This window comes from Schistocerca serialis, chromosome 4, assembly GCF_023864345.2.
Source record: "Schistocerca serialis cubense isolate TAMUIC-IGC-003099 chromosome 4, iqSchSeri2.2, whole genome shotgun sequence".
Classification (NCBI taxonomy): Eukaryota; Metazoa; Arthropoda; class Insecta; order Orthoptera; family Acrididae; genus Schistocerca; species Schistocerca serialis.
Window position 1 is genome coordinate 601,289,966 of NC_064641.1, and position 24,431 is coordinate 601,314,396.

General features: G+C 43.1%; 1 protein-coding gene across 2 annotated transcripts in view; it reads left to right on the forward strand.

The window, feature by feature from the left end:
* LOC126475382 (cyclic GMP-AMP synthase-like receptor) overlaps window positions 1–24,431 on the forward strand; it is a 259,124-nt gene that overhangs the window by 23,126 nt on the left and 211,567 nt on the right. The window contains exon 2 of one of the 2 annotated variants that reach the window (XM_050103208.1): window positions 7,010–7,200. The exons of the other annotated variant lie outside the window; for it this stretch is intronic. The gene's annotated coding sequence lies outside the window, so the exon portion shown is untranslated. The remainder of the gene's footprint in view (window positions 1–7,009; window positions 7,201–24,431) is intronic. 2 annotated transcript variants of the gene reach the window in all.

The window sequence follows — 24,431 nt, forward strand, 5'->3', positions numbered from 1 at the left end:
CTGAACTGTGTTTTTCGCTGTATTTGCATTTGTGTTTGTGTCGTGGTGTAACGTCCGTTTGCAACAGCGAGCTATAAAGAAGGCACCTATAATGACAGTTGATTATTCACAACTATTGTATTAGCAGACGGAAAAGGCTTTCGAATGGGAATCGCAAACCTTTGATGATAAGGCGACAAGTCAACCGAATCCTCCACCGGAAAACACGTCTGAAGTGTCGTGCACGACATTAGTACGTGTGTCATACGGTAGGACCTAATTTGTACGCCTGGTGAGTGATTTAGATAAGCCTCCTTGTCAGCTTTAGGCGTTGGCGTTCGCATGAATATGAATGTCGGCAGCGGCCTTACCGCAGTGGATTCACCGATTCCCGTCAGATCACTGAAGCTAAGCGCTGTCGGGCGTGGCCGGTATTTGGATGGGTGACCATCTGGGCCACCATACGCTGTTGCCATTTTTCGGGATGCACTCAGCCTTTTGATGCCAATTGAGGAGCTAATCGACCGAATAGTAGCGGCTCCGGTCGAAGAAAACCATCATAACGACCGGGAGAGCGGTGTGCTGACCACACACCCATCCTATCGGCATCCTCAGCTGAGGATGGTACCGATGGGCCAAAAGTGGCCTGAAGAGGGAGTGCTTACTTTGCTTGTGAATGTGATCACTCCCAAGGAAATGATGAAAACATAAAAGTTCGTCACATAAGCTGCAACTAATGAATGCAACAGTTTCACAATCACACAGTTTCTGTGTGCTGTGTCAAGACATATGTTTTTAACGTTTTTGAAATTGCATTCCGTTTTGGAAGTTTTGACCCTCGGATTCCTATGTTGTAACACAGTTCACATCCATTTATTCGTTTTCATTTCCGTGAGACTTCTATGTGGTATCTCATCTGCTCTCACTATTCATCACATTTACTTGTATTCTTACCACATTATTCTATAACCAAGGTATAGTATGACAACTGCCAAGACTACAGAAAGAGAAAAAAAAAGCGTTTCAGTGACCAAAGAGACAGTTCATGAAGTTATGAACAAAAGAAGAAATAGAAATAAATGGCACAAAGGGATTTCTAGCTCGCGCGCTTCACAGTCCAATACCGTACCCACTTAACCACGAGGGCCATGGCTGTTAACGCGTTCCTCAATGTTGCAGTTGTCAACCTTGGACAAAAAAAAAAGTATCAAGGCCGTTATTACGGCCAGAGGTGGTTGTTCTGGGTACTGATTTCTCGGGATCTATGCATCCAAATTGCGTGAAAATGTAATCACATGTCAGTTCTAGTATAATCTATTTGTCCTATGAATATCCGTTTATCATCTGCATTTCTTCTTGGTGTAGCAATTTTAATGGCCAGTAGTGTATAATTTCCCGCCATTATTGGTTACCAGCCTGCTGAACGTCGTTAAGAGAGCGCAAGCCGTTGAGAAATCGTGCTAACTATGCCGCACATTTTGCCACTGTTGTAAATTCCGGTAGCCCTATTAGACCAACGCGATGTGGAGTCATTCCATCGAATAGCATTGCAACATAAATCGTACACCATATGGTCAGCCGTTTCTCTTGTGGACATAATGCAGTGTCGTGGTACTCTGTCGCTGAACTGCAGCTTCACGTTTGTTCTGTATGTGAATGTAACTGTGGTCGCTATGCTCCATTCTTCTACGCAGTGCTTCTCCTAGGCTTCTGTATGACATGACTGACTTCATATGTGAATCATAAAAATCATGCTGAAACTTCACTAGATTATCATGTCGTGTGAAGCGCGCAGCTTTACAGTGAACTGGATTTAGAGCCAATTTTGTTACCCGGCGGAAGCTTCGAGATAAGATATCCGTACAGTGGCCGTCCTGTCATGGTCCCCAAACACCTATCTCATGCATGCACAGATTTGTCAAGAATGAATGAAGAGGGAATGAAGTGAGAAGTACAAGGAATAATGGTTCAAATGGCTCTGAGCACTATGGGCCTTACCTTCTGAGGTCATCAGTCCCCTAGAACTTAAAACTACTTAAACCTAACTAACCTAAGGACGCCACACACATCCATGCCCGAGGCAGGATTCGAACCTGATACCGTAGCTGCCGCGCGGTTCCAGACTGAAGCGCCTAGAACCGCTCGGCCACTCAAGCCGGCTACAGGGAATAGCCAGATAGTTACGTTTATCTAGAGCGGCAAACGGGAAGAGAACACGTAGCCGGGAAACATGTATTGTATGAGATACATACTCATCCGCCTGCTTACCACCTTAGTCACCGCTAGAAGTAAATCACTTTTCATACCGTCGGACAAACGTGGGTACTTTCCTGTCTTAAAATGCTGTGCGTGGAATTCCGACTAATACGTGTCTTTCGTCAGTGTGAAAACGTGAAGCCGAAAAGAAAACTTGAAATCTGTCGGCGCAATATCAGTAATCCACATCTCACACGAGCCCCTTCGGAAATGAGCATTGAGTTGTGTTTTGGTGAACCTATTAGCGTGACACTATGTGGAGATGACAATGATTTATCGTAAACACATTATCGATATTAGGAGTTGGCGGAAAAAAGCGCTAACGCAGAATTTCGCAGGGGTTAGTCTCATTAAGACGTCTCTCGTTTTTTCGAGTGTACCACTTGCAGTTTACGAGTAGTTCCATTCGTACTGCTAGAAAGAACTGTATTATATAAATTGTTTTGTCTTACTGCATTTATGTTCTTGTCTTCGAATTCAACTAACATTTAACATGCAATAAATTAGACTTTTTTGCGTAAAATGATAGTTGTTGTCATATCGCTGATTACTGATCATTCCTCCTCGGACATCCTGTGTAGATGTTATGACACATTTCCCCGATATGTTGGTCCTTTCAGCATTTTTTTTTTTTTTTTTTTTTTTTTTTTTTTTTTTTTTTTTTTTTTTTTGCTGTGTACTTTTACCAGGTATTGGACATAAGTATTCACTATTTTTCATACAGTTTATCAAATAAACTTAACAAATCGAAGATTTTATTAAATATTTTAGTATCACATTGATATGACATCTCAGTTCGTCTATATTACTATTTAATGAATCCATTTTGAATTCAAATGTTTCTTAAAATGTGAAGAGAAAGCATATCCCGCTCAGTTAGCGATATTTGCACAAAAACGTTTTTGAGTTACTAAGAAAGACTGGGAAAAACGTGGTTCAAATGTACGAAAAGGGTACAAGTATTAAAGGTCAATGCTTTAGAAACAGAACTATTTGTGGCCAAAAAATGCCGCGGTAAAAACACAAAAACAGAACCCTCGTATTACGAACGCTCTAGAAAGTGCAGAAAGTCACATCTCTTGCCCCCTACCTCTCATGCCCTCTTGCCTTTTGGATTGTGTGTTCCGATCCGTACTTTCTTAGTCAACATAACCCTAGGAAAACATCTACAGGGTTATTACAAATGATCGAAGCGATTTCACAGCTCTACAATAACTTTATTATTTGAGATATTTTCACAATGATTTGCACACACATACAAAAACTCGAAAAGTTTTTTTTAGGCATTCACAAATGTTCGATATGTGCCCCTTTAGTGATTCGGCGGACATCAAGCCGATAATCAAGTTCCTCCCACACTCGGCGCAGCATGTCCCCATCAATGAGTTCGAAAGCATCGTTGATGCAAGCTCGCAGTTCTGGCACGTTTCTTGGTAGAGGAGGTTTAAACACTGAATCCTTCACATAACCCCACAGAAAGAAATCGCATGGGGTTAAGTCGGGAGAGCGTGGAGGCCATGACATGAATTGCTGATCATGATTTCCACCACGACCGATCCATCGGTTTTCCAATCTCCTGTTTAAGAAATGCCGAACATCATGATGGAAGTGCGGTGGAGCACCATCCTGTTGAAAGATGAAGTCGGCGCTATCGGTCTCCAGTTGTGGCATGAGCCAATTTTCCAGCATGTCCAGATACACGTGTCCTGTAACGTTTTTTTCGCAGCAGAAAAAGGGGCCGTAAACTTTAAACCGTGAGATTGCACAAAACACATAAACTTTTGGTGAATTGCGAATTTGCTGCACGAATGCGTGAGGATTCTCTACCGCCCAGATTAGCACATTGTGTCTGTTCACTTCACCATTAAGAAAAAATGTTGCTTCATCACTGAAAACAAGCTTCGCACTGAACGCATCCTCTTCCATGAGCTGTTGCAACCGCGCCGAAAATTCAAAGCGTTTGACTTTGTCATCGGGTGATAGGGCTTGTAGCAATTGTAAACGGTAAGGCTTCTGCTTTAGCCTTTTCCGTAAGATTTTCCAAACCGTCGGCTGTGGTACGTTTAGCTCCCTGCTTGCTTTATTCGTCGACTTCCGCGGGCTACGCGTGAAACTTGCCCGCACGTGTTCAACCGTTTCTTCGCTCACTGCAGGCCGACCCGTTGATTTCCCCTTACAGAGGCATCCACAAGCTTTAATCTGCGCATACCATCGCCGAATGGAGTTAGCAGTTGGTGGATCTTTGTTGAACTTCGTCCTGAAGTGTCGTTGCACTGTTATGACTGACTGATGTGAGTGCATTTCAAGCACGACATACGCTTTCTCAGCTCCTGTCGCCATTTTGTCTCACTGCGCTCTCGAGCGCTCTGGCGGCAGAAACCTGAAGTGCGGCTTCAGCCAAACAAAACTTTATGAGTTTTTCTACGTATCTGTAGTGTGTCGTGACCATATGTCAATGAATGGAGCTACAGTGAATTTGTGAAATCGCTCCAATCATTTGTAATAGCCCTGTACATCCATACTCCGCAAGCCACCTGACGGTGTGTGGCGGAGGGTGCCTTGAGTACCTCTATCGGTTCTCCCTTCTATTCCAGTCTCGTATTGTTCATGGAAAGAAAGATTGTCAGTATGCCTCTGTGTGGGATATAATCTCTCTGATTTTATCCTCATGGTCTCTTCGTGAGACATACGTAGGAGGGAGCAATATACTGCTTGACTCCTCGGTGAAGATATATCCTCGAAACTTCAACAAAAGCCCGTACCGAGCTACTGAGCGTCTCACCTGCAGAGTCTTCCACTGGAGTTTATCTATCATCTCTGTAACGCTTTCGCGATTACTAAATGATCCTGTAACAAAGCGCGCTGCTCTCCGTTGGATCTTCTCTATCTCTTCTATCAACCATATCTGGTACGGATCCCACACTGGTGAGCAATATTCAAGCAGTGGGCGAACAAGTGTACTGTAACCTACTTCCTTTGTTTTCGGATTGCATTTCCTTAGGATTTTCCAATGAATCTCAGTGTAGCATCTGCTCTACCGACTATCAACTTCACATGATCATTCTACTTTAACTCACTCCTAATGCCCACTCCCAGATAATTTATGGAATTAACTGCTTCCAGTTGCTGGCCTGCTATATTGTAGGTAAATGGTAAAGGATCTTTCTATGTATTCGCAGCACATTACACTTGTCTTCATTGAGATTCAATTGCCATTCCCTGCACCATGCGTCAATTCGTTTCAGATCCTCCTGCGTTTCAGTACAATTTTCCATTGTTACAACCTCTCTATATACTTACTACAGTACCATCCACAAAAAGCCTCCTCAGTGAACTTCTGATGTTATACACCAGGTCATTTATGTATATATTGTCCGCCCTCGGTAGCTGAGTGGTCAGCGCGACAGACTGTCAATCCTAAGGGCCCGGGTTCGATTCCCGCCTGGGTCGCCTATTTTCTCCGCTCAGGGACTGGGTGTTGTGTTGTCCTAATCATCATCGTTTCATCCCCATCGACGCGCAAGTCGCCGAAGTGGCGTCAAATCGAAAGACTTGCACCAGGCGAACAGTCTACCCGACGGAAGGTCCTAGCCACACGACTTTTCATTTCATTTATGTATATTGTGAATTGTTTATTATTGTTATGGATGAAATCCTACAGCAAGTATCAGATGCAATTGGAGATCATATAATGAAAGCAGTGCTTTTTGCCGATGACCTGATGTTATGGGGAAATTGCGAGAAGGAGGTGCAAGAGCAGTTAGATGTATGGGAGGCAACGGCAGCACAATATGGAATGCATTTCTCTGCAAAGAAAAGTGAGATAATTGTCACAACAAGGAAGAAGAATAGGCCAAATGTGGATATAACTTGTGGAGGGGAAAAACTACAAGTGGTAGAGAACTTCAAGTACCTGGGAAGCATGATTGAAAGTAAGGGGGGAAACGCAATGGAAATAAATGAAAGGTGCAGAAAAGCAGGGCAGTTCTTCAAATGCATTAGGGGGCTTATTTGGAGCAAGGAGGTGAGACATTGGTAATGCACAAAAGCGACAAAAGTAGAATACAAGCTAGTGAAATGAAGTTCCAGAGGAGCAGGTTGAGTGTAACAAGACGAGACAGATTGCGAAATGTGTATGTGAGGGAAAGACTAAAGGAGGAACCAGTACAGGACAGGATAGAAAAATCAAGACTGCAGTGGTATGGACACATGAAGAGAATGGATGAGGGAAGAATTCCAAAGAGGATGTTTGATCTGCAACTGGAGGGGAAGAGGCCCAGGGGAAGACCAGGAGATAGATGGGTGAAGGGAGCGAAGGAATGTGTGACGAGAAGAGGAGAGAACTGGACGAAGGTGGAAGAGGGGGAATGGTGGAAAGACAGAACACGATGGAGAGGCTTGTGTTCCCGACTTTTAAATCGGCCGCGGTCCGTTAGTATACGTCGGACCCGCGTGTCGCCACTGTCAGTGATAGCAGATCGAGCGCCACCACACGGCAGGTCTAGAGAGACGTACTAGCACTCGCCCCAGTTGTACAGCCGACGTTGCTAGCCACGGTTCACTGAAAATTACGCTCTCATTAGCCGAGACGATGGTTAGCATAGCCTTCAGCTAAGTAATTTGCTACGACCTAGCAAGGCGCCATTATCCTTTGATATATTACTATTATACTTCTATACAATCAAGAGCGATGTTCTACAATTATGAATTAAAGTTAAGTATTCCAGAAGCTATGTACTATTTTTGGCTACTCTAATTCCTTGTAATGTTCCAGACCTCACGCCAGTCTGCGTGAGCGTAAACGCGTGCATTTCGGCTTCCTCGCCTAGTGACTTGGCTGTCTTGCCAAGTCACAACAGAGACCTCGAGGGGGAAGTTGAGCCGCTTATCTGGAGAGGGTTTTCTTCCTGTGCGCACGCCCTCTTTTGTCGTGATGCGTGACAATTGCGTCTTTGTCAGTTGAGTGTACGTGATTGTAATTTGCCGTATGTATTGTGTCATGTTGTGTTTGTAGTAGAGTGTAGTGTGTGTGAGTGGTGTTGTGTTGTGAGATGTTTCTGTTGTATGATGTTGAGAGAAGGTGTAAACCTTGTGTCAGCAGTAGTCTGCTTTCCTTGAATAACATCAAGAGAAGGATCACTATCAACGGTGTCAAACGCCGTTACTCAATGAGACACCGCGGACACAGAACTTAGTTTGTTCATGTGTGGTTCGACAGCCTCGACGTAATTTGTGAATGCTGAAACCATTTCAGATGTCCACCATAGGCTGTTAGAAATTGTAAGTATGAACTTCATTGCGTCGGGTATTGTACGAGGGGGGTTCAGTAAGTAAAGCAACACATTGTTTTTCTATCGGCCAGCAATTTGTTGTGGGACGTCATGGAATGTCCCCGCTTCAGCCGCTATATTTCCACGAAGTGTCAACAGGTGGCTTCGCTGTACGTTCCCTTCACAATAGTGTTTATAATAGCGGTGCGTTCCAGTCAGAAAGCTGTCACTGAATTTCATTTGAAGGAGAAACCAGAGCATTCCAGACATTCATAGGCGCTTGCTAAATGTCTATGGAAAAAGAGGTAATGAACAAAAGCACGGCGAGTCTTTGGGCGAGACGTCTGCCATCATCGCATCAAGGTCGCGCAAACCTGTCCTATCTCCAGCATGCCGGCCCGCCGCTCACGGCTGACTCCTGCAGTGTTGGAATGTGCTGATACTCTCATTCGAGGTGATCGACGGATCACAAACACCTCGCTGCACAACAGGACGTCTGTGTTCGTAACGTAACGTTAGCGACAGCCCCGGACGGTGCACAAGTCCCGCCCAATCACCCCCCTCCACACCAATCCATATCCTAAGCTTCGCGCATGGTCTGCCGCATGTTCCAACATCAAAGTTGTTCCTATCACAGATATGCCAGTCATATCAAGGGAGAAAACCAGTAGTTAGTACGAAATACAGTTTTTCCGGTACCATTGTGAAAAGAATTAGAAATATGTTCATTGAATATGCGAGTTGAACAATCATCAATAAGAATGAAAAATAAAAATGGTATCCACTCTGTCTTTCTTATTTCGTGAGCTTTCATCTGCACTATATCAAAAAATCTGATATTTGTTAACTGCAGTGAGCGCAAATTTCCGTCACCTCGCGTAGTGGAAGAAATTCTGTTGGGAAATATTAATTGGTACTATCACCAAGGATGCTGTCCATTATCTCGATTGTCTAAAGTCAATGTTGTGCATAAACAAGGCAAAGTCGATATCTTGGTTTGTTTCTGATTACCTCATTAAGACTAAAGAATATAAGAGGGGATAATGTAGAAATGCGTAATGCAAACAGTCTGATATTTATACAGTGATATTCTTCATTAATATTTGCCTGTGTAATGGGTGAATTTTTACTTATGAACCCTTATGACTGCTTGCTTATAGCATACACGAGATTACTTTGAGTTCTTCTTCTTCAGTGTTTGAGAGCTTTAGAGCTGCATATTGTTAAACATATGTACATAATTTCGTCAGTGTCATTCCAACACATGTTATCGTACTTTAATGTCTGTTAGATATCAGTTTTGACAGCAGTTGCCCACAACATTCAAGATTAGGTACCTTGTGTATGATAACATTATTGAGAGTGCATATCTATGTTTCATTTTGACAGTATTACACAAACTGCTAAGAAGTACTAACAGCACAACACTGCTAGTATGAACAACCGCGGTAAAACAAAAAACGACGAACAAAAACACGACAGCGATGAGGACTACCAAAGATCATATTGATGCGCTCTTGGTTCGTGTGGCGGGGCGTAGGCGTGGAGGGGGGTAAATGGGCGGGGCTTGTGCAAATGTCCGGCGCTGTCGCTAAAGTTTCCTGTGTTGGTAGGGCTGACACACCCGAGAGAAACTCACTGAGCCTCATTAGACCGTTCTTCAGCATCCTCCCTACAGCCCAGAACTCGCACCTTCCGACTTCCATCTGTTTGGCCCAATGAAGGATGCACTCCACAGGAAACTGTATGTGGATGATGGGGAGTCGACTAGAATAGTGGTACGATGTGGACATACAGGCCCTCCCAGTAAGGTGGCGTAAAGCCTTCGCATTGAACGGAGATTATGTTGAAAATAGGGTTCTGTAGCCATAAGAGTGCGGAACAATATGGTACATTGGAATCGTGACTAATACGAACCTGCTGTCAGAAAAAAATGAGTTGCATTATTATTTAACGTCCCTGTGGCTGTTTGCAAATGTAGTTGCATCCGTGGAATGTGTGGCAAGCAAAAAGTATTTAGTGTTGCGTGGGAACGGTATCCGCTATCTCTGCTAATGCAGGCTCGCCTGTTAATTTCCGCAAAGGAAACTTCAAAGCCGATTTGGTCATAGGACGTGTTCCATAGTGCTACGAAAGACAGACGCCAGCGATTTAGGTCTAGAGCTAGCACACATCTTTCCCACGACTCTAGTTACAAACTGGAATTACCTACGCCATTTTCCAATCGCCTGTAACCCTCGCCGGCCGGGGTGGCCGAGCGGTTCTAGGCGCTACAGTCTGGAACCGCGCGACCGCTACGGTCGCATGTTCGAATCCTGTCTCGGGCATGGATGTGTGTGCTGTCCTTAGGTTAGCTAGGTTTAAGTAGTTCTGTGTTCTAGGGGTCTGATGACCTTAGAAGTTAAGTCCCATAGTGCTCAGAGCCCTTTCCTGTAACCCTCGTTCTCCAACGATCTGCTATCAACAACTATTTCAATAAGCATTCTCCAAGACGCAGAAACTCATCTTGCCAGGTCGCTTTCCTCCATCCGTATGATACGTTTGCAGCAATCTAATCTTTCTGGTGTAGGATTGTTGACAGTGTGAGTGACGGAAGCCTGAAAGTTTTCGCTACATCCTTTACCTCACTTCACATTACACGGCCTCCTCTCGTGGAAGAGTCAAACACTTGTACTTGTTTGAAGTCATTTTTACAGTTGATTAGTGTACTGTAGTACATTATGCGTTGTTGAATAAACGAATGAGTCCCAAGAGCTGAAAGACTAAACGAGTACGGAAGCATGTCGTTTGAAGGCCCTAACTTCGAATTACAGATAGTTTGCGGGCGATATACCACGCCAATCGCTTCTGTTTATCGAGTGTACCAAAACACATAATGATTTCTTCAATTTATTTTGGTTTTTCAAGGGTCCAGATTACTGTTTACGTTTACCCAAAAATACGACTTCTTAAATTTGAATTAGCAAGAGACGACTGTAGACAGAAGATTGAAAAGTAGCTTGGAATTGTTTTAATAAACAAAATACAGTTTTGAGAGACAGGCTTCCGATGGCGCAATTTAACCGACAGGAAGAAGATGCTGTGATACGCATATGATTAGCTTTTCAGAGCATTCACACAAGGTTGGCACCTGTGGCGGACACCTACAACGCGCTGACATGAGGAAAGTTTCCAACCGATTTCTCATACACAAACAGCAGTTGACCGGCGTTGCCTGGTGAAACGTTGTGCCGCCTCGTGTAAGGAGCAGAAATGCGTACGATCACGTTTCCGACTTTGATGAAGGTCGGATTGTAGCCTATCGCGATTGCGGTTTATCGTATCGCGACATTGTTGCTCGCGTTGGTCGAGATCCAATGACTGTTAGCAGAATATTGAATCGGTGGGTTCAGGAGGGTAATACGGAACGCCGTGCTGGATCCCAACGGCCTCGTATCACTAGCAGTGGAGATGACAGGCACCTTATCCGCATGGCTGTAACGGATCGTGCAGCCACGTCTCGATCCCTGTGTCAACAGATGGGGACGTTTGCAAGACAACAACCATCAGCAAGAACAATTCGACGACGTTTGCAGCAGCATGGACTATCAGCTCGGAGACCATGGCTGCGGCTACCCTTGACGCTGCATCACAGTCAGGAGCACCTGCGATGGTGTACTCAACGACGAACCTGGGTGCACGAATGGCAAAACGTCATTTTTTTTGGATGAATCCAGGTTCTGTTTACAGTATGATGATGGTCGCATCCGTGTTTGGCGACATCGCGGTGAACGCACATTGGAAGCGTGTATTCGTCATCGCCATACTATCGTATCGCCCGGCGTGATGGTATGGGGTGCCATTGGTTACACGTCTCGGTCACCTCTTGTTCGCACTGACGGCACTTTGAACAGTGGACGTTAAATTTCAGATTTGTTACGACCCGTGGCTCTACCCTTCATTCGATCCCTGAGAAACCCTACATTTCAGCAGGATAATGCACGACCACATGTTGCAGGTCCTGTACGGGCCTTTCTGGATACAGAAAATGTTCGACTGCTGCCCTGGCCAGCACATTCTCCAGATCTTTCACCAACTGAAAACGTCTGGCCAATGGTGACCGAGCAACTGGCTCGTCATAATACGCCAATCACTGCTCTTGATGAACTGTGGTATCGTGTTGAAGCTGCATGGGCAGCTGTACCTGTACACGCCATCAAAGCTCTGTTTGTTTCACTGCCCAGGCGTATCAAGGCCGTTATTACGGCCAAGGGTGGTTGTTCTGGGTACTGATTTCTCAGGATCTATGCACACAAATTGCGTGAAAATGTAATCACATGTCAGTTCTAGTATAATATATTTGTCCAATGAATACCCGTTTATCATCTGCATTTCTTCGTGGTGTAGCAATTTTAATGGCCAGTAGTGTATTACGTCATTGAAAATGTAATAGAAATGGACGGGAAATGTAGCCAGAAGACTGAATAGTAGGTGGACCAACGAAGTTCTTTGCTGGAACCGGAGAGATACGAGAAGGTCGGAACAACAAGCTATTGTTAGCTGAGGAGGTGGCAGTAGAAAGTATGCAGTGAACAGCAGCGTTGCACCAGCTCAAGAACATGGCAGCCTTGAGGAGGCCTTTATGTAAAATGGCTGGTATGTTGGAAGACCAGTAGCGATATCCTGTCACGTACAGTCGCCTTTCGCTTCTATCCTACCCTGTGACCGCATTTGTGAACGTCAGTTATACTACGACACTCCGTACTGAACTGATTTCAGAAGACGGAGTTTAGTATTTTCGCGTGTCCAATTTCCGTGTCAGGATGTTTACTCAATGATTGTGTGGACGACTCTGACCAGTTTACCAACTTCACATTTTTAAGAGCAAAACTTCTTAGCATTTCTAAGAATGCAGTACCTGTGCTTAGATATTGTTCTTTAATCTACGGACAACCACGTTGGTCATTCTGCGCCTGATCTTTCTCTGATCCAAAAGCAGTGGTCGGTCGATGTTCTCGGTGAATAATACTTAAACATCCATCTTTTGATATGCAGCTCCTTGTATTGGCCGTGTTTGCAGTTAAAAATTTTTGAATGTAAGGTCCGCCAGTTATGCAAAACGCCGTTTTTCTCAGTACCCAAACATGTTTCGGCACCACTGTGCCATCATCAGTGGGTTTTCGGTTTTCTATTTATTCTGCAATGTGAACATTTTGTTAAATGATTATAAAATTATGTGCATATTTACTTCAAACAACAGATCATTTCTTTATGTAAATACCTTTACATTTGGTGAGCATTAACTTTCTGGATCACTTTTGTGTTAATTACTACAGGTAGCTTGTCATCCGCAACCAAACGATGTTGATGAGAAAGTTTTTTGCTGGGAGTTAATCTGTCTTCTAGAATGTAATTTAGTTTTTCGCGATGTTTTCGCGCCTATTTTCGTATTTACATACGTTTTCGTGTGGCAAGCGCTTCCATTCTCCACATCATGCTGAGATGTTGTGATGCATACGTAACTATGACAAGTATTTTCCACAAATAACGTAGTAAAATATTTTTTCACTAGACCAGAACACAGTGTGATTGTGGTTTTCTTATGTGTCCCTGCCCAGTCAGTGTTCATTTGTTCACCAGAGAGTTCGGCGCCAAATTTGAATTTTGTTTGCATTTTATCTTTGTGTGTGTGTGTGTGTGTGTGTGTGTGTGTGTGTGTGTGTGTGTGTGTACGTGTGTGTGCTTCGTTAACTGTGCGTGTTGTCTCTTTGAATTTTTTTTGCACTTTATCTTTATGTGTGTGTGTGTGTGTGTGTGTGTGTGTGTGTGTGGTGTGTTTTCTGTGTGCTTCCTTAGAAGGATCTGTTGTTTGAAGTCAAAATGCACATAATTTAATAATCATTTAACAAAATGTTCACATTGCAGAATAAATAAAAAAACGAAAACCCACTGATGATGGCACAGTGGTGCCGAAACGTGTTTGGGTACTGAGAAAAACAGTGTTTTGCATAACTGGCGGACCTCACATCTTTTTTTTTTTTTTTTTTTTTTTAAAAAAAAAAAAAAGCTTCAACATGATGACCACTGCAGACCACAACGTTGCGTGCCGCCTGGTAATGCGGCGGACACGTAACGCATTAACAAATGTATGTAAGCGGAGCAGACACGGCCGGGAGATATCCTAGCGAAGATATGTGCTGCAAATGCCGAAATCCATTGAGATAAGGGACTTTGACAGAGGGCAGATTATTATTAAGCAGAGCCTGTGAACGAGTATCTCGAAAACGGAGAAGTTGTGAATACGCTACTGTTGTGAACATCTACGGAAAGAGGTAGGGCAGTGAAACTACCACAAGGCATTAGCCGTTGGACGTCCACGACTCTTCACAGAATGCCGAAAGAGCACAACGGTAGTGCAAGCATAAGAGTTTTGCAGCACGCTGCTCCGCCACAGCAGACCACGCCTACGTATTCACATGTTGACCAACGACATCGTCAATTACGATCGCAGTGGACTTTTGGGATTCGACCGTCGATCAATAGAAACGTGTCGGCTCTACGGGCGAGTCACATTTTTGCCACGCTCGGTCGATGGTCCCCTCCACAAACGCCATGATCGATGAACGGCGGCTGAACACGTGCAGCACTCCAAGGACGCAGGGTGGTGAGAGCAGTGTTACACTATGGGAGACATTCTCTTGCGCGTGCTTCGGACCTGTGGTAGTAATCGAAGACATGCTGACAGCTGCGAATCACCTGGAAATTTGTTGTAAGTTTCTAAGGGACCAAACTGTTGAGGTAATCGGACCCTAGGCTTACACACTACTTAATTTAGCTTTCGCTAAGGACAACACACACACACACACACACACACACACACACACACACACACACACACGGTCCCTAGGCTTAAACACTACTTAATTTAGCTTACGCTAAGGACAACAAACACACACACACCAATGCCCGAGGGAGGACTCGAACCATGTGAAACGAGGCAAGGCGCCTCTAACCGCACGGCTACCCCGCGCGACTGCTAACCACCTGCGTCTCTTCATGCTTGATGTCTTTCCCTATGACGATGTCATCTTTCAGCAGTGTAACTGTCCGTGTCTCAGAGCCGGAACCGTACTACAGTGGTTTGAGGAGCGTTACAGTGAACTTAACTTTTAGTCTCGGCGATCAAATCCGGCTAATTTAAATGAATCCTATGGAACCCATCTGGGTTACTATTGGACGCCATCAGCAGCTCGTTATTTACTCGAATTACTTGACCTGTGCGTAGACATCTAATGCCACATATCTTCGCAAACCTACCAACAAACTGTTGGATACCTGATACGCAGAATCAGGGATGTACAGGGTGATTATAATTAAGTTAAACTTTCAAACCGCTGTAGAAATAACGCCGCTGGTCAGAATGACGTGAAATTGCAGCGGAATATTACCGGAGAAGGGGAAAAACGTAAGCAGAAGAAAAATAATTACAAAATGTAACAATAGAGGTGCTGTAAGCATCATAATTTAATAGTGGGTCGACTACAAATGACAAATGAACCGAACAACAACGTCTAAGATGTACGTTTGACGTGAAACTGTACTACTCAGTATGCATGGATGTACACGTGGAATACTGTTAGTTACGTAAGCCCATCCACCACAGCAACGTCATATCACATCCAATGGGAAAAACCGCTTTTTAATTGTACTGAGGGCAAAAACTGCATAAAGAGCATCAATCACATAGGTTTTTAATTGTCCTGAGGCCAAATCCGCATAAAAAACACTAGTCAAAATCAAATCGGATTATTAATTTCCGGGTGACTGGCGCAAAACATGTTCAATATGCTGCCCACCGTTTTCTGCAACAAGTTGAAATCGGGAAACAGCGTGTTTCACAACTGATCGAAGTGTTTCCGGGGTCACGTTCAGAATGTGTTGCGCAATACGTGCCTTCAATGCAGCTAAGTTTGCAATTGGAACACTGAACACAACATGTTTCAGATAGCCCCATAGCAAGAAGTCACACGGATTAAGATCAGGTGATTGGGGTGGCCACGCTGTAGGAAAATGGCGACTGATGATTCTAGCATTTCCGAAATGACGCTTCAGCAGCTGCTTAACTAGATTTGCAGTGTGCGGAGGTGCGCCATGTTGCATAAAAATGATCACATCCACGCTGTTGGAGAGCTGGAATTACGTGGTTGCACAAAAGACACACATAGCGCTTACCAGTAACGATACAGGTTACAGGACCGGAAGCATCTGTCTCTTCGAAAAAATATGGCCCTATGATAAATGAATCCGTAAACACGCACCACACAGTGATCTTTTCAGGATCAAGTGGTGCTGGTTGATTTGCGTATGGATTTTCCGTTGCCCATATTCGACGATTCTGTGTATTGACGTATCCTGTCAGATGGAAGTGGGCGTCGTCTCTCCATAAAATCTTCCATGGCCAATCATTGTCCACTTCCATGCGAGCAAGAAATTCTAAAGCAAAGGTCTCTTGCTGGTTGGTCAATAGGAAGCAACTCATGCACATGGGTAATTTAGTGGATAGCAAAGAAGGATGTTTCGTAGGATTTTATGCACCGTGCCCACGGGTGTGTCCATTGTTCGGGCAATTCTCCGTGCACTACACGTTTGCACACCACCACTCGTCTCCTCCTGCATTGCTGTGGCCAATGCTTCCATTGACGTTGAATCAATTTGTTTCCTCCCTCTACCAGACTGCACGCCAGAAGAACCCATCATTTCGAATTTCCGAACCATTTTCTCCAGACCCACGACAGTCATCGGACCAACGGACCATCGGACCAACCCTTGAGTATGCGGAACTTCTGCAGAGCGATAGAACCGATTGTGGTCCTTTGGTGCAGAGCCGAGTGGAGGGTCTGAATCAGAGGCTTAGGCGGTTTTGTGACCGTGTAGGCTGCAGATTCCTTGACTTGCTCCATCAGGCGGTGGGTTTCCGGGTTCTGCTTAATAGGCCAGGAGTCCTCTACACACAGGTTGGTTACACGGGTAGCGGGGGCTGTGTGGAAGGGACTAGACGGTTTTTTAGGTTAGAGGGTCTCAGCAAACCACAGAAAGGGTGTCCGTCTAAAAGGAGGCAGGTAAAACACAGTACGGTAGTTGTAGAAACGATCGGTATTGTAGTTGTAAATTGTCGTAGCTGTGCTGGGAAAGAACCAGAGCTCTAAGCCCTAATAGAAAGCACTGAAGCTGAAATAGCTATACGTACAGAAAGCAGGCTAAAGCCGGAAATAAGACCAGCAGAAATTTTTTCTAACGATCTAACAGTGTTCAGAAAGGATGGATTAATTACAATTGGTGGTGGAGTATTTATTGCTGTCAGAAATAGTTTGCCGTATAGTGAAATTGAAGTAGATAGTTCCTGCGGAATAGTATTTGTAGAGGTTATACTTGACAATCGGACTAAACTATTAATTGGATCGTTTTACCGACTCCCTACTCAGAAGATACAGTTGCTGAACAGTCGAAAGAAAACTTGAGCCTCATTTCAAATTATAGTCTACCCTCGATATGCTGGAAAAATTATACGTTTAAAGCCGGCGGCAGGCATAAAACGTCTTCCGAAATTGTACTGAATGCTTTCTCAGAGAATTATTTTGAACAATTAGTTCTCATGAGTCCACTCGAAGCGTAGATGGTTGCGAAAGCATACTTGACCTCTTAGCAACCAATAATCCTGGAAAAGAGGGAGTATCATGACGAATACAGGGATTAGCGACCACAAGGCAGTTGCCGCTAGGCTGAATACCGCAACACCTACAACCGTCAAAAAGAAACGCAAAGTACATCTATTTGAAAAAAGCTGATAAAAATGCTCTTAACGCTTTTTTAGGAGACAGTCTTCACTCCTTCCGATCTGATCATGTAAGCGTAGAAAAGATATGGAATGATTTCAGAGAGATAGCATTGACGGCAGTTGAGAGATATATACTACATAAAATAATAAGTGATGATGGTACTGATTCCCCATAGTACACAAAACGGGTCAGATCGCTGTTGCAGAAGCAACGAGAAAAGCATACCAAATTTAAACGAGCGCAAAATCCCCAATATCGGCAAAGTTTTGCAGAAGTTCGAAATATAGCGCGTATTTCAATGCGAGATGCTTTTAATAATTTCTACAGCGAAACTTTGGCTCGGAATCTGGCAGAAAACCCAAAGGGATTCTAGTCATGCATAAAGCACATCAGTGGCAAGACGCCATCACTACCTTCACTGCGCGATAACAACGGTGAAGTCGCTGATGACAGTGCCACTAAAGCAGAGTTATTAAACACGCTTTTCCGAAACTCCTTCACCAAAGAAGACGAAGTAAATATTGCTGAATTCCAATCAAGAACAACTGCCAAGATGAGAAACATAGACGTAGATATCCTGGGTGTAGCAAAGCAGCTTAAATCAGTACCGTAATAAAGGGAAGAGTATGCTGATACAATTGCTCCATACGGTATTTAGCAATTATACACAATCGCTCGCTCACAGAAAGATCAGCACCTAAAGACTGGAAAATTGCTCCAGTCACACCAGTACCCAAAAAGGGAAATAGGAGTAATCCGCTGAATTATACGCCCATTTCACTAACGTCGATTGGCAGTAGGGTTTTTTTTAAATATAGTCGTATATTGTGTTCGAACATTATGAAGTACCTCGAAGAAAAAGATTTATTGGAACATAGTCAGCACGGATTCAGAAAATATCGTTCTTGTGAAAGAGAACTAGCTCTTTATACTCCTGAAGTAATGAGTGCTATCGACAGGGGATGTCAAATTGATTCCATGCTTTTAGATTTCCAGAAGGCTTTCGACACTGTTCCTCACAAGCGTCTTCTAACCAAACTGCGTACCTATGGATTATCGCCTCAGTTGTGCGACTGGATTCGTGTTTTCCTGTCAGGAAAATCACAGTTCGTAGTAATAGACGGAAAGTCACCGAGTTAAACAGAAGTAATATCCAGCGTTCCCCAAGGAAGTGTTGTAGGCCCTCTATTGTTCCTGATCTATATTAATGACATAGGAGACAATCTGAGTAGCCCTGTTAGACTGACTGCAGATGATGTTGTCATTTACCGCCTTGTAAAGTCATCAGATGACCAGAACGAATTGCAAAATGATTTAGATAAGATATCTGTATGGTGCGAAAGGTGGCAATTAACCTTGAACAAAGAAAAGTGTGAAGTTATTTACATGAGTAAGAAAAGAAATCCGCTAAATTTCGATTACGAACTAAGTCACTCAAATCTGAGGGCTGTAAATTCAACTTAATACTTAGGGATTACAATTACAAATAACGTAAATATGAACCATCACATAGATAATGTTGTGGGTAGAGCAAACCAAAGACTGTGATTCATTGGCACAACACTTAGAAGGTGCAATAGTTCTACTAAAGAGGCTGCTTACACCACGCTTGTCCTCCCTATTCTGGAGTATTGCTGTGCGATGAGGGATCCGCATCAGGTGGGACTGACGGATGACATCGAAAAAGTTCAAAGAAGGGCAGCTCGTTTTGTATTATCGTGAAATAGGGAGTTAGTGCCAGACATGATACGTGAATTGCAGTGGCAATCATTAAAACAAAGGCGCTTTTGGTTGTGACGGGATCTTCTCATGAAATTTCACTCGTCAGTTTTCTCCTCCGATTGCGAAAATATTCTGTTGGCACTCACTTTCATAGGAAGGAATGGTCATCACGGTAAAATAAGGGAAATCGGGGCTCCCACAGAAAAATTTAAGTGCGCATTCCCGGCGCGCCGTTCGAGGGTGGATCGGTAGAGAGACAGCTTGAAGGTGGTTCACTGAACCCTCTGTCAGGCACTTTATTCTGAATAGCAGAGTAATCACGTACGTGTAGATGCAGATGTAGAGCGACGTGTGCACAGTCATCATTCTTGTAATACAGCTGTACAAACAGTGCGCGACCCTGCATTGAGACAGTCATGGCGAACGTAGCAGCCGTGAAAGGTTGAAAAGCCATGTACCCGACATGTTTATACCAACTTCAATGGGTCGTGCGCATGACAGGTGTTTTCATTTACGTATTCTGACATATATGGCGCCATCTGTTGATCAATTTTCACACTATTTTTTCTTCTCATACGTTTTTCCCCTTCTCCGATAATATTCTGTTGCAATTTGGAGTCATTCTGACCAGTGGTGTTATTTCTTCAGCGTTTTGGAAGTTTAACTGTAATTATAATCACCCTGCATTTCGTTCCAAAAACGGACAAACAAGCTATTATGCAGGTGGTCATAATGCTTTGGCTCATTAGTGTATGTCACACTTACAAGGTAAGTACCTACGATCTTACAGGTAAAATAGAATGAAGTGTTTTTAAAAATACTGAGATGTGCGTGTTTATCACAGATCAAGGACATGCATCTGTAAAACCCTGTAATTGCGTGTAGTAGGTGTTGCTAGGTTAAAGAATCTCAAAACTACAGGAGCGCACATGATTAAAGAAGCAGCAACTTGCATTAGATACTTACTTCCAGTAGATTCACATTAATCATAAATGAGGTATTACTTGGCAATAAACTGAACGTCTGATTGGAAGAATATATGTCAACACATGAGTACTAACACTCATATTTTCCTAATTACTCTGCTAGGCATTAATTAATATTGAAACATTATGAAGGCACCATGCAACCAACATCTAATTAACTTGAAGTTGTACTACATCTTTGGTTATGCAAGTATTACCATTTGTAATACCTCGTGTAAGAAGGAGAAATAGTAATTAGTCAGAAGAAAACTGCTGCAGGATCGTACTCTGTCAAAACTGTGGTTTATTTCCCCACAGTGTTGCTGCTCACATTAGTCTGGTTCCCATGACTGTCATGTGAATATCGAATTGATGGCTTTAGGAGAGCCATACTCAATGCCCTGTAGGATCTCAATGGTCCTACATGACTCTTTAACAGCCGCTTGCTCTAACTCCATAGCTTGATAGCTGACGTTCTCTTATGGTATCCAGCTGGCTCGTAGGACTTTGAAACTGTTAAAAAAAAAAAAAAAAAAAAATGGGATGCGTACTGCTCTAGAGCAGAATTTCTTACATTTAATTATGTGCTAAAACCATGCGAAAGGTGAGCATATCGGTGATGCATTGGGTGTTTGCTTGCTGTGTTATTGATTGAATGGAACCTCCTCACAATGTATTTCAATAGTGTACTACATTTCCCAGCTGGGAATGCTGTTTGAAGTGTTTCTGTAGGCCAGGAAGAGCATTAACTTTGCCTTGCATGAGTGCCTTGCAGAACATTCAGCACTGAGAGTCCCATTATAATGACCATCTCTGAGATGTGGCCACTACTGTGCATACGAGGTACCCTAGAGGTGTGAAATAAAAAAGGTTTAATTCTGCACTGCCTGACTAAAAAGATGAAAAACCCAGGCGGAAACGAAATAAAACTTTACAGGTTGACAGAGTATTATGTAATGATATTGATTAACTCTCAAGTCAAATTTACGAAATATTTGGCAAAATAAGGATCACCCCCCTGGCCTGGATGCATTCACTGATTCGATTGAGGGATAAAGTCTGCTGAGGCAAGCTGGCCTAAACTGTTGTAATTCATCCTCATTATTCTGTGTATTGGCACTGAGACAGTTGACGTCCAAGCTGATTCACACACACTCTATCAGGGACAGATCTTGCAATCTTGCTGGCCACAGTAATGCATCAATATCACACAAACTGTTCATAGAAATATGCCCTGTGTATGAAGGAGAATTGTCCTGTTGGCAAACACCACTTCTATACTGTCGCCCGAGAGGTAACACATGAGGCTGCAGGATGTCCTGATAGACCATTATGTCATCAGAGTTCCATCTGTCACTACTAGCCATGACTTTTAGTTGCACCCGATTGCTCCCCACACCACAACACCAGGAAGAGCACCGCTCCATCCCTCCAAAACGTTGGAAGAATGAGACCTCTTTCCAGGTCTCCACCATACTTGCCGACAATAGTCATCTGGGGTAGCACAGAAGTTTGATTCACCGCTGAATACAATGTGAGGCAATTCACCAGCAGTCCATGCGTCCTGGTCACAGTACCACTACAAATGAAGCCATCTGCGTTGCGGTGTGAACAGCAGCAGCATATGCGTGAGTCATTAATTCCCAAGTCAGGCTTTTCCTATTTTCTGACTGATGGTGCAGGCTACACGGAATGTCACAGGAAGTCCACCGCTTGTTCCCAGATGGCATGTGCAAACGTGAAGTAGTTACGATATTCTTTACGCACAGTATGCTGATTCTCCCTTGCAGTGGTCAGATGTGATTGTCCAAAACCTTGACCAGTATGATTTTCCTCAGGTTTCCTTGCAGTTTGACGTTGAGACACTGTCATATCCAAATGCCCCACAAATGTGCTGTGGTGGCTGTTCTACCTATCACAGAAAATTGCAACTCTGTAATCATTTACGCACCTACTGATGGCATGTATGTGTCCAAAGTTACTCTGACATCAGACCAAATTTTCTGAGTGATTCACTATTTTTTCAGGGAGTGTACTACAGCCAAAACTGTAATTACTTTAAAGTAATATGTTGTATTATCACTCTTTCTTTAGCATCTCATATGTTTTACTTCAAAGACCATCAGTCATTTGACATCTGTTGCTGAATAAAGGCCTCCTCAAGATTGTGTCACAGTCTTCAGCTGACGCAACACTGCTGTTTGTGCATATTTTCTAGTGTCACCTGCTCAACGAATGTTAGGTCATTGTCCCAATCTTCTCTTATCTCTTGGTTGGTCCACCTACTATCCAGTCTCCTAACATTCCATTTTCAATATGTATTCCACTGCAGTTTGTTTGTAGAGATTTTTTTTCCTTCCTCTCTTCCCTATTCCCATCATATTTCCAATGCTCATTGATCAAAACTCAGTGCCTGAACATTTCTCGCATTAAAATTATTTATCTTGCTGTTATCACTCAAAACTGTTACTTTGCACTGATTGTAAATTTTCTTCTTCAATGCCATTCAGCTTGTATTTCAAAACAGAATTTTGCTTATTAAAAGAATTCAAAGCTATTTTTCACTCTTTTTTTCTATAGTCGACACCTGCTAATTCAAATCTCAATAAAAATAATTTCTCGATAAAGCAAAATAGTAATCTGTTGTCTCAAAAAACTTCAAAAATTGAAGAAATCATTATGTACTTTGGTACACCTAATAAACAGAAAAGACTCTCATGGCAGATCACCTGCAAAGAATCTATAATTTGAAGTTACTGGCTATGTTTCAAATTGTTTCATATTCGTTTAGTCTTTCAGCTCTTGCCAATTTTTGTTTACTCAATAATGCATAACGCAGTATAGTTCATAAATCAACTGTAGAAATGAGTTCAGACAAGTACAAGTGTTGACCATAGCTGAAAAGAAACATGCTGAAGCGTGGGATGTGGAGTGATGAAAAGGATGTAGTGAAAATTTCCAGGTTTCCGCCACCCACATTGTCGATTACCCTGCACCAGAAAGATTAGAGTAATGGAAACATATCATACACATTGAGTGAATGGATGTGAAAACTTGAGTTCCTGCGTCTTAAAGAAGGCTCATTGAAATGAATTAGGAACATATACAGCATGAATAAAAAAGAACAGGTTTCAATTGTTTATTACAAACAGTGAGAGATAGAAACACATGGGGCATGTCACTGGATGGAGGAAGGTTCAAAATTTTATGTTCGCACAGACAATATACCGTACACTCAACGTGAGCACCATACACTGCATGAGAAACATTGAAACCATAGTCTATTTCATTCCACATGTGAATCGACAGGTCCTTGTTCCGTGCATCAATAGCTTCAACAATTCAATTTCTCCAAAGTTGAAGAGTAGCTACCACAGGTAGAATAAAGACTGTCTCCTTTATGTAACCCACGGAAAGAAACCACAAGGTATGAGGGCTGGTCATATGGGAGGCCAGAAGCAGTGTACAAGGTCTTATCGTCCTACTCTTCCAACCCAACATTATGGGTCAATATGGTTAAGATAATGCCGCACCTCAAGGAGGAAGTGAGGTCGGCTCTGTTATGCATAAAAATGAAATCATTGGATTCCTTGTGAAATTGAGGGAACAACCAATTTTACAGCACGTCAAGTATGACAATCCTGTTAGTTTCCTCCACAAAAAAAGAAAGGTTCATAAACTTTGTGAACAGAAATGGCACAAAATATATTCGGCTCCAATGAGTCTCAAGACTGATGATGACTCCAGGTTTATGCGACCCCAAATTATTGTATTATGGCAGTTTACTTTACCCAATAGATGAAATGTTGATTCATCTGAAAAGATGATCTTTTGGAAAAAATCTCCTCCATTATATCCTGGAGAACTGAAATGCAATGTTCATACCTTCTTTTACGGTCTCTGGGATGCAATGGCTGCAGTAACTGCAACTTGTAAGGCTTCATATGCAGACATCGCCACACTGTTGATTGAAAAGTTTAAGTTCCTGGCCTGCTGGTCTTGTAGACTTGTGAGGGCTCCGTGTGAATGCATCTCAAACACACTTGACATTTTCATGAGATGTGCGTGGCCGATCAGTGCTCTTCCCTTTGCATATGTAACCAACTTCCAAGAATTGTATATGCCAGTCACAAATCTTCTTGTGTAGTGGTGGCTTCTTGCTGAATCAATGGCGGAATCCACACTGCACTTAAACAATGGATCTACTTTGCGCAAATTTGAGTGCACATAATAATTTGTATTGTGGTGTAGTCGCCGTGGTGCTGCAAACAACAGTGCAGCTGCATCAAAACTTGGAACCTTCATCTATCCTGTGACATGGACACTTATACTTTGCCTATATAAACAACTGAAATCTGTTCTTTCTTTTTGAATCACACTGTTACATCTATATTCCGAAGGGCTAAACCAGGGCATAGTCCAAG